At 50.3% G+C, this 11095-nt stretch overlaps 1 protein-coding gene across 5 annotated transcripts in view; it reads right to left on the bottom strand.

Moving 5' to 3' along the window:
- YEATS2 (YEATS domain containing 2) overlaps positions 1-3157 on the bottom strand; it is a 74704-nt gene extending 71547 nt beyond the window's left edge. For all 5 annotated transcript variants that reach the window (XM_019542935.1, XM_019542936.1, XM_019542937.1 and 2 more), the window contains exon 1: positions 3136-3157. The gene's annotated coding sequence lies outside the window, so the exon portion shown is untranslated. The remainder of the gene's footprint in view (positions 1-3135) is intronic.
- Positions 3158-11095: the final 7938 nt, after the last annotated feature.

Raw genomic sequence — 11095 nt, 5'->3', positions numbered from 1 at the left:
GCGGGCCTGAGCGCAACGGCGCCTCCTGCTGGGGCCGCGCCGCCCCACGTGAGGCGTCCCCGCGCTGCTGGCTGAGGAGGGCGGGAGCCGCGGGCGGCGCCGGCTGCAGCATCCGCTCCCCGGGGTGAGGTCCAGCGTTACCAGCACCGCGGGACCTGCTAACGACAGGGCGCCTTCAGCCACGGCTCACCCTTGCGCGTAGCAGCAAGGCTTCAGAGATGCCAGGTGGAAAGGCTCCGCTCTCTGCGGAGAGTCCCGCTTGCATCCCTCGAGCCCTTCCCTCGGAGGCACTTGGCGGGGACTTGGCCTGGGCTGTGCCAGTGCTCCTGTAGGGCCCCAGGGTGGAGGGGCCCGTCCTGCTGCCCCTCCCGGACCAGACTGGTCCCTCGCAGTGGCCACATGTAGGGGGTGCACATGGGTGCACGCGACCCCCGCCCCCGAGCATGACAGTGCACCCCCTGTGAAAAGGCTGGCTGTGTCCACAGGCAGTCAGCAATCGTGGCTGGCCAGTGCCAGCAGTATCTGCAGGTGGTCATCAACCCCTGGGCAGCACTTGCCACTGCCAGCAGCATCTGCTGGTGGTCATTGACTCCTGGGCAGCGCATGCCACTGCCAGCAGGATCTGCAGGTGGTCATCCACCCCTGGGCAGCGCTTGCCACTGCCAGTAGGATCTGCAGGTGGTAATCCACCCCAGGCAGTGCTTGCCCCTGACAGCATCTGCAGGCGCTCACTGCTTACCACTGCCAGGATCCCACCCCGGTGCCCCCCAGCCACTGGGGGCACGTGTTGTGCATGCTCCCTAGCCCTCCACCTGGGAGCTTCTGAGCACGCATTGATGTTCATGCGGGTAGGACACAGGGTGCCATGGTTCCCTGCTTTACCTGTGGCAGGTTAAGGTATTAAGGTCCGTGTTGCATCTCATTTGATGGTTATATGGAGAGTTAGATTATGGTTGTATGGGACAGTTCGGAAAGGGAGGACCCTGCCTCAGGCAGGGGGTTGGACTAGATAACCGTCCAGCCCTGCTTCTTCAGGATTTTGCCTCATGGCTTTTCAAGTTTGAAATTGACCCAAAAAATAAATGGGCTCAGCCACTCCATTCCTATGCTTTAAGGCCTTATTTTGCCTCTTGTGCTGTTCTTTCCCTTTAGCTCTACTTTCAAGCATACTATGGCCTTCTGCTTACAGTGAAGATTTCCTGACCTGCATATGACTTTTGCCTTGTACCACCACCCACCTCTATTGTTCCTACAGCTTATCACAAATTTACACATTCTGAGTAGAGTTACTACAGAAAATAACACATCCCTATTCTGGAGGTTACCTTGAAACTGAAGAAAGCATTTCTTTTCTTGTTCTGCATACGTGCACAACAAGAGTTTTAGGTCCTGAGAAACTGTTTCAGAGTGAGAAGGGGAACAGAGGGATAGAGGTCATGGAGGTCAGATGGTTAACTGATAGCAGGGGATTTTTTTCTCTTATGAGGATCAGCAACACAGTAGATTGAACTTCTGTGGAACTTGTTATGTTTGACATAAGGTTGATACCTTATTTAAGGTTTTTTTCTACAGGGGGAAGAGTTGGAATTGCCCAGTAGAATGAAGATATTTACTGAAAAAATGTAGGTGTACTCCACAACTGATCAGAGTAGCTAGTCTATGGTCCTATACCACAAGCTCTTCACAAATTGAAAATGTATACCTTTCCCCTTGCCCCATGCTGCACTTCAAAGACAGGAGGAGCTCCCCATAAACATCTGCAAAAGTCCTGCAAAAACTTGACAGCTGTAGTGCTGTGACTGCTCAGCAGAAAAGGGAAAAAAAAAGTAGCCTTCTTCTATTACTTATGAGACCCTTGTATGCCAGCAATATCCATTTGCTGTGCCCATGGGACAGGGCTCTCTATTCTGTGTTTATGCTGTGCCTTGCATAATAGTGCCAAGATCCATGATTAAGGCACTGTGTCACACTATAAATATGAAGTAACTGACACAAGCTGTGTCCCTGCTGTATTTTTTAGCTTCCTAGTACAGCTATTTATTCTGGTTTATGCTAGGAAGAGTATTCATGTCATGATGTACACACCAGATTAGATGCACTGAAATTTTCATTTTGGAATTTCATTGGGTTATGATTGATATCAGTGTTTCTGAAACAAAAATACATAAAACAGATGGTTTACTAATTACCAGAGGTAATCTGGATCTGCTGCCCATAACTGAAGGTTTGTTTTGTACACCCTTATTTTAAACAGTTTCTCACATGGATATGTGGTGTACCATTATGGGAAAGGGGCACTCTTGAAAAAGACAGGTAAAGAAAAGTATTTTATACCATGAATAATATCCTCCAAGATCAGATAAGTAAATTATATTATTATTAAAGGAAAAAAAAACCCAAAGTAATGTCAAATAATCTTGAGTTTCCAGTCAAATGATATTTTTTTTCTTTTTTCCTGCATCAGAAATAGTAACTGAAAAGAGCAGCATGATCAAGGTACCACATAAAAAAGCCACACAAGAAACAGTAGAATCTTGAAATTTCACACACTATAATCTGCAAAAGTCGCACTCCTAGCTTGCTACAGAAGCCATTTTCCCCATTGTTCAAGTGAGCTCATGTTACAAAAATTATTTCCTTGCAAAAATGACATATTTACTCAAATATGACAATATCCCCCCCATCAGTATGCAAAGGAAACCTCTTGTCTTATATTATGAAGTGGAGGGGGGCAGGTAGCTGCTGCAGCTCCGACAGGCCCTGAGCCTGTGTCAGTCCCACAGCTCCCTGCCCTCTTCCGCTTTTTCTCTACTCCCCTTCTGTTCCCCCTCACTCCCTTCCTTCCCCTATCAGGTACAGCTGGGCTCTGGCTGCAACTGGGATCTCTCCCAGGCATAGGGCACATGGAAACTCTTTCCCCTGCCCAGAAGCACTCACACACTGCTGCTTTGCCTGCCTGGCCAATCAGCAGCACCGATGCTACTGCATGGCTGGGCAAGGGCTGAACTTCCAAGCACTGTAGCCTCCATGGCTAAGTACAGACAGTCAAAAAGCCTGAGGCTGAATGGATTCAGTCTTTGCAGGTTAGTCTAAGATTTAGAGATTAAATTTAAACACAAGTGAACAGATATTTACCTGTGATTCAGGAAGTGCCACATGCCTGTAGTGGCTCAGACCAGAAGCCCAGAGCTGCTAGAGAATGGTTCTCTGGCTGTGTATTCACTTCCTCTTCCTGCTGCCCCCGAGGTCCCTGGGATTTGCAGTCCAAAATCAGAGCAGCAGGACTCTGCAGCATGCTCATCACTTCCTCTTCATGCTTCCAGGTAACTCTAAGGTACTTGGGAGGGGAATTTTATTCCCCCAGCTGGGGTCTGGGGCCAGGGAGGGTTTGCCTGGGGAGGGGCAGTCCCCTCCCCTCTACAGACTAGGCTACAGCCCCAGCCGGGCTTCCCTCCACCGTCTTATATGGTGGCCATCATAGAAGACAGCCCAGTTGTCCTCTGTGGATACAAAATCAGACGCTTTTATGTCCTCTATTTTTCTCTTGAACAGAAAACAGAGGATGTAAAGGTGTCGGATTTCATATCAAGAGAACAGGACAGAGTAGCAGAAAACCGGAATGTCCTCTATGATGGCCATCCGAGCGTCCTATCAGCCAGCCCTCAGGGCTCCAGCTAGGAAATAGAGGGGCAAGGCCAGCCCTGCTCTCTGGAGCAGACAGCACAGCACAGCACAGCCCAGGGCAGCAAAGCATTAGGGGGACTGTGATTTAACTTGAACCAGGAAAGGGTCTGGGACAGAAGTTTCATAAACTGGTTTGACCCAAATCAGTTAACTCTGATGCTACATTCAACCAAGTTTACCTTAAACCATTTTCAGCCATTTTGAAACTGGTTTATATGCACTGAGCTTTTGTTCAGTTACAGGTTTGAATCAGTTTTTGATCACTTAAACTGGTTTGTGTGTGTGTGACCGCTGGTCTTCCGCTAGCCGCTGTGTGGCAGCTCAGGTCTCTTGGCGGATGTTCTGCCACTTCTGGGCCGGTTTGTCGTCGAGGTAGCTCTTTCTTCCCACGTCACCAACTCCATTCCCGCCTGCCATGTCTTGGTGTTCCTCAATGGGCAGGTTTAGTTAACGGGTCCCTCAGTGGCCTGGGTCAGGCCCAATGGTTGCTCACAGGGCTCCACCACCCCTACACCTCAGCCTCACGCTACCTTTGCTAGGCCGTCTCATTATCTTGCGTCCTTCCTTGCAGATCTCGTCTGCCTCTCTGCGTAATAAAGCCTACAGTGGGAGGCCATGCACACTCTTGTGGCTCCTCACACCTTGCACCCGTCCCGTGGGGAACCGTCCCCATGATGGCCCCTCCCAGGCTTCCCTATGGCCCGAACACCAGGGTGCCCTCACCAAACTCAACCCCCAACTTGGGGTAATCCAACAACAACAAAACCAAAATTCAGTGCTCCTCCCCCAACCCTCATCCCTGGACCCTTAATGCAGAGAGGGGCCTCTACCCACTGTCTGTTGCCCCAGAGCTCACGCCGATCCTTGCTTGCCCTCCTTGGTCCCGGCGACGACCCTGCCCCAATTATGAACCCTGTCCAGGCTGTCCCGGGCTATTGCCTCCTGGTGTGTTGTCCTCCACACCTCACCATCCTGACACTCCACCTGGATCTTGCTGTGCTCCAGAGGGTGCCTCCAATCCTCTTCCATTCACTCCTCTGGTGTACGGCGGGGGTCTGCGATGGGGTGCTCCTCTTCCTGACAAACTTCACCCCCAGCTCACCGGCCTCCTCAGGGTCCTTCCTAGGGGCTCGCTCCACTGATGGTGTCAACTGCAGCTTTGCCTATGGGCCATCCACCCCCTCTGCAGCAACTGCCGCCATTTTTATTTTTGCCGGCCGGCGCCTGATGCTGACATCACCTGCTGGTCGCAGCTGTACATAGAGGCAGCTCACGAACCGCGCTGGTTCCTCTCCCTGTTCCCCATGGGCTCCGTCCTGGGCTGCAGGTGAGTATCCCACGTTACCTCGCTTCCTGGGACAATGTGCTGCTTAAGTCCTTAGCCAATGAGCAGCCTGAGCAGTATCTGACAGTAAGGTGGGGAGAGAAGGAGGGGAAGACACAGAGACTGCAGGGAAAGGCAATTTTTCCATATACTGTATAGAATCTAATTGCGGGGATCATCTTATATTCAGGGTCATCTTATTGTGAGTCATATGTTATATTCAGGGTCATATTATCTTCAGGGTCATCTTATCTCGTTTTGTTAATAAATACTGTGCTTTGCCATATTTCCTCTTTATAATGGTTCATAAGACGCTAAACTAAAGCTGCAGTTGTCCAAAATAAGGCAGGAAAGTCAGTTTTGTGATATGATGTCACTATTTTCTCTCAATTGTTCACTTAGTCCCAAGCTCCAATACCTATGCTCACATCAAATAGCACTTCAATCAACCAATGGTCCTATTGATTTGCTGAGTAAGATATTTGAATATAGGTATCTGAACTGGGCTTTTCTTTCCTCATTTTCATTGGAGCTCAAGATCATTAGAAAGGTTCTGCTTTACCATGTTTATGACTTCAATCTTGCAAATCCTTACTCCTTTCATTGGCTTTAACATCCCTACTCAAACATGCAGCTTTTAGATTTGCTTTTGGTCTCCAGCCAACACTCAGATGATTAATACCAATACCAATGGAGACAAGTCGTATAAATGCCTGCAGACACATTCTTTAACATGCACTGTATTCATCAATAATAATGTCTCCATAATATTACATAGGCGACAGAGGGTGCAGGGAGGGGGGGCACATGTATGTCCTGAGAGCACTGCTGCTCCCCCCAACAGCGAGTGCTTTGGCTGGTAGCGGGGCATGGAAAACACTTGTGCCTTTCCTAAAATGGGCTCCACTGGAAGCTGGGGGGAGGGGGCACACCCAGCTGGCTGCTGGGGAACCGCACCCCCCCCAGTTGTGCTCCGTTGGTGCCCTCCTGACTCAGGAGGCACCAATCTTCCATGTAATATTATATGCACATCTTAATTCAGTTTAATTTTATTACTATTCTTGCTTATAAATCAATAAAAAACAAACAAAGAGAAATAGCGGGAGCTTTTGAAGTCTTGTGATTTTATTTTAAGAATAATTCCCAGATGCCTTCAAAGGATTTTTGCTTTACAGATTATAGACTGTTCTTTCAGGTGAGATTACTTCTGCTAATACAGAAATTATTCTTTGCAAGTTGTAACTGGTTCCAGTCCTTTGAAAAGATTTGACCATCACAAATGATTACATGGTGAAACTGATGTAATACAAATACAGGTTGTATGGCAAGTTTTAGGCTTCTATTATAAAACATTTTAAAAGAGACTTTGTAGCTCAGGCGTGTTAAACTTACATTGTCCCACCAGCTGGAAGAGAGGTGTAGGGCCACTCTGCAGGCCACACCGGACCCACACAGCAGCCCCACATTCCAGTCCTGCTCCAACTGCTGTGAGGCTGCAGCTGCAAGACCTGGTGCTGTATATGGCTGCTCTGGAGATCTGCTGCACATAGCAGTTGATCTATTGCTCTGCAGATGTGCAGGACCATCCAGCTCACCCTGTATGCTACCTATGGGTCACACCGAGACCCATAGGCAGCACCAGGGACACCTCCGCTATAGCTGAATAGCAGAATGCAGGCAACCCTCGCTTAATGCGGTTTTGTTATAGCTCTTATTTAAAATACCTACCTAGTTTCACTTGGCGCTGAGCACATTTCATTATAGGGTGGGCATGGGGAGAAGCAGTGGTGGCAGCAGCAGTGAGGGAAGTGGCAAGTGGTAGCCAGCAGAAGCCCAGGGAGGGGTGGTAGGAGCCCAGGAGCAGTAGCAGTGAGGAGGGTGGGGGGCCAGGCAGTGTGAGCTTGGAGCCCAGGCCGGCAGGGCCCAGGAGCACAGGGTCTGCTCCGAAATGTGGTGCTGGACCAGCCAGCGGGTGGGGTGGAGCAGCAGCAGCGGTGAGAAGGGGCAGGGGGGCATGAGCGCAGGGCCTGGGCCAGTGGGGCAGCAGGAGCATGGGGCCCAAGGCCAGGGCTGGTGGGAGTGCAGGGCCTGAGCCAGTGCAAGCCAAGCCCACAGAGCTCCCCTGTGCCTGGGCTGCAGTCCGTGCCCTGTTCCGCTCCAGTCATACACTCACCTGTGGGGTGCAGCAATCTTGTCATGTCCAGTCATACACACATCGTATGATGTGATTTCCAGTCATATACTTGTCCCAAGCCTGCAGCTATCTGGTGGTGGCAGCTCGTCCCAGTGCCAGGGCGTGGGCAGGTGGGTGGCCCTACTGCTTACCCCGTGCCAGAGCCCCGACTCAGGTCCCATGGGTAGGGCAGCTGGGGCTGTGCACAGGTGCACTGGTAGTCAGTGGGTGTGGGCCAGCAGGGGCCATTGCGGTGGGGGAACAATGAGGCTGGGAGGAGCTGATGCCTTCCCTGGCAGAGTCCGCATGATGCTTTGCCAGGAGCAGCAGGAGCATGGGGCCCAGGGTGGGGCTGCACAAGCATCAGGTCTGGGTTGGCAGGTGGTGCAGGACCAATTATCTTTATTCATATTAAATCCCATGGGGAAATGGGTTCCGCTTCACGGTTTCACTTAGCACTTGGTTTTTCCAAAACCAATTAGGAGCGCTAAGTGGGGGTTGCCTGTGCTTTGTTGTCCCACCATCATTATAAGACTAGATAACACTATTATGGGTGCATCCACACATGCAAGCATGGGCGCTTGCAGCAGCTCAAATAGAGGTGTTGCAAATTTGAGCAGGGGCTTTTTGCCTCAGCGCATGTGCTTGGACATGCACTTTGTTGTGGAACAAATTGTGCCACTTGGGACAAAATAACCGTGCCTGGCTCCTCCAGGATTTGCAGCCAGGGGGACCTAGAGCCCAGGGCCAGCACCTGTGCTGTCCCCAGCAATATGGCTGCCCCACACAACTCCACCCCCTGCTCTCCAAGACCCCCTCCAATGGCTGCCCTGCCCAGTCCCATCCCTCACTTGCATCCTCCAGCCCCCATGGTTGTCCCCCCCAACCCCAGGCACCATCACTTTAAAAAACACAGACCTGCCCCCCCCGACTTACCTTAGAAAAGCAGAGGCTAGGGGGCTCTGGGGCCTCCTGGCAGAGCTCCCCTGGGCAGCACAGGGCAGCGGGAGGCAGGAGGGCCCCAGCTAGGGCCACTGGGGCTGTTCCTCTGCCCTGTGTTATGTGGGTGGGGCCCAGTGATAGAGACGGCAGCTGGACTGCCAGCAAGTGCCAGGGGTTGTTTTTTTTTGGTATGGGGATGCTGGGGAGGGGGGGCAGGGACTGGGGAGGTTTAGGCCAGGTATGGCTGGGAGAGTGGGTGGGGCCAGCAGGGGCTCCCCCATAGTCCCCTCCTCCAGCCCTCCCAACCCCTTACTTCTGGCACTGGAGCCCTGGTGCTGCGCTGTCAGGCTGCATGGTTCAGCACCAGGGCAAGGGGCCAACCATAGAGATGCTCTGGCAGCCAGAGCATCTCTGTGGAGGACCCAGCTTCCGGTCTGGGACCGTGCCCTGCCCTGCTTTTTAAATTTCGGTTTTTCAGACCCCTGGATATCCAGGGTGTCCCAGGAAGCAAAACAATAAATGGGACTCACCCGCAGCTCCGGACAAGACGCGCATGAGGTGGAGGGAAGAGCCCACACAGCTCGTTAGCTGCCTTTTTATTCGATTGCAACCAGCTGGTGATGTCACAGAGGGACACCGGCCGGCAGGGATAAAAACAGCAGCTGCAGCTGCGGAGGGGACGGATAGCCCAGCCGAGGAACAGCAATCAGCACCGTCGGTGAGTGGAACAGTGGCAGCGGCAACAGCAAGCAATGCAGAGTCAGGAGAGCCAGCGGAGGTACAGACAGAGCGGAACCAGACCTCCCGGCTGGAGCCTGCCCTGGACAATGCAGGAGCTAGAGGCACGGCTCCAGGGGACATGGTGGGAAGGAGACCAGAGTAAAGCGACCCACAGGTGGGATGCCGGAATGACGAGGCGCGGAGACAGCCTCGCCAGGGAGGAGAGACCCCGGGAAAGCCCCAAGGGGGAACAGTCGGGGCGGGCATCGCCACCAGGCAGCTGGGGTATCGAGCAGGACAAGGGACCTATTGGGAGCGATTGGTCTGGGACGGGCCAGAAGGGAGCCGGGGAGGGCTTGGAGCAAACTGCTTAACAGATAGAAAGACGCTGCGTAGGCAGCATTTCTTTTGGGTTGTTTTGTTCAGTTAACCCTGGCTAAGGGAGAGAGAGCTAGGGGAAGTGTGTCCGCAGATTGAGGCTGAGGGGTGGCCTCTGTGAGGCCTGAGTTTTCTTTGATTCTCCATTCCCTGAAGGGAGGAGAGCAGGCGAGGGGGATGGTGGGGCCGTGGTCACTTAGGGACAGGCCTGGTGGTGTCACCCCACGGCTGGGGAACAAGACCCAGGTTTGAGACGGGTCAAGAGGCATGTGTGTGCTCATCTGGATGCACCTTATGAAGCCACTAGGAATATGTCAATTTTCTCTGCTGTAAGTTGAATCAGCCCCCTTGTTCATTTATGGGGTCAGAACAGTAGCAGCTAGTAGACATTTAAATCATTCCTATAGCAAATTTAGATGTCCTGTTATGAAATCTACAATAATCTCTTGCATGTTGTATTAGCCTTCAATCACACCTCATTGAGGGCATTTTTATACATGCAAGAACCTCAGTGCCAGGCACTTTGAAAAGCGCACAGCGCTGTGTTGCTTACAATTGTATAAGCAGCAAAATGCACATCAGTGCTGAGAAAATGGCGGTAGCATGCTTTTGAATATGTAGAAGGTGTTTTAGTTCAAAAGTGACCACTGCCATTTTCTGTGTGCTGATGCACATTTCACTGCTTATACAACTGCACGTGAACTGTGCTGTGCCATATCAGCTCGTGTGCAGAGCAGACTCAATTAATCGAGTCTGCTCTGAGGTGTTGGATCTCCAGCACACTGCAGGACAAAAAGGTATGTGCATAAATACCCCAAGTATTTTGCCTCAGGTACCACACTCTTACAAAATGATGGAGTAGCAACTTCAGAACTACAACTGTTGTAGACAACTCTTAAGAAAGGTCAAGCAACATTACTGGATCAGAGGTGTTGGGTTTTTTTTAAGTTACACTGCTGAAAACATGTGAACTAAATCAGCTTCTCAAGGTCATTATGGAGCTACAGAAACATGACAAAGTTAAAAAAAAAAACAAAGCCCCCTCTACCTAACTGTTCAAGAGCCAGCATCTCCCTAATCAGTACCATGGACCTTTGAATGGAATTTTCTACGATAAAATAACTTTCCAAGAGGAAAAATAAATTGACCATCTTTTTGAAATGTGGCCCGGGCAGTCTTCCAATGCTCGCTTTCTTACAGCTACACAGCCACTCTCACCACAAAACTGCAACCTTCCCAGATGTAAGGTTCAGAGTTACATCTCAGAATGGTCATTAACAAACATGAGAACTCTTGCTCTCAGTTTTTCCTCTTGTGTCATGGCATTGTCTTTACATACAAGTCACTGTACCTCAAAATGCACCAGATACTTTTTACACATTTTGTTCTTTAAGACATGGGACTTAAGAACTTTTTAAAAATCTAGTATAACTCATTGATACTGATACTAGGATCCTGACTATGCATATTTGCAGTATAAGTAATTTTCTACTACGTTCTAAGTTCTGTAATAGGAGCCTACAAACGTAGTACCTTTCACCCAAATCTTAACATTCTTTGCAAAAGTTAATGAATTAGGCATATGGAGTTAGTAAGCATTTTCTTTTTACAGACAGGTAAGTTGAGCCTCAGGGGAAAACAAGTTAAAAGTCCAACCTTGCAGTGTACACTGAGGAACACTTCAGTATTTAAACAAAATCAATCCTCAAGGCCAACAAATTCAGAAGAACCCAATAATGTGGAATATTTTAACACTTGAATACTCAAATTAGAGACATATCAGCCTGAAATCAAACAGCATAAGTTTGAAAAATGGCAATAAAGGCCAGCTCCTCTTCCTTACAAGTGGATGCAGGTAGCCATGAACTGGGTTT

This window comes from Crocodylus porosus, unplaced genomic scaffold (assembly GCF_001723895.1).
Source record: "Crocodylus porosus isolate Cpor-Errol unplaced genomic scaffold, CroPor_comp1, whole genome shotgun sequence".
In the NCBI taxonomy this organism is placed as follows: domain Eukaryota; kingdom Metazoa; phylum Chordata; order Crocodylia; family Crocodylidae; genus Crocodylus; species Crocodylus porosus.
The sequence above is the reverse complement of the archived record's forward strand: the minus strand, read 5'-3'. Positions and strand labels throughout refer to the sequence as shown.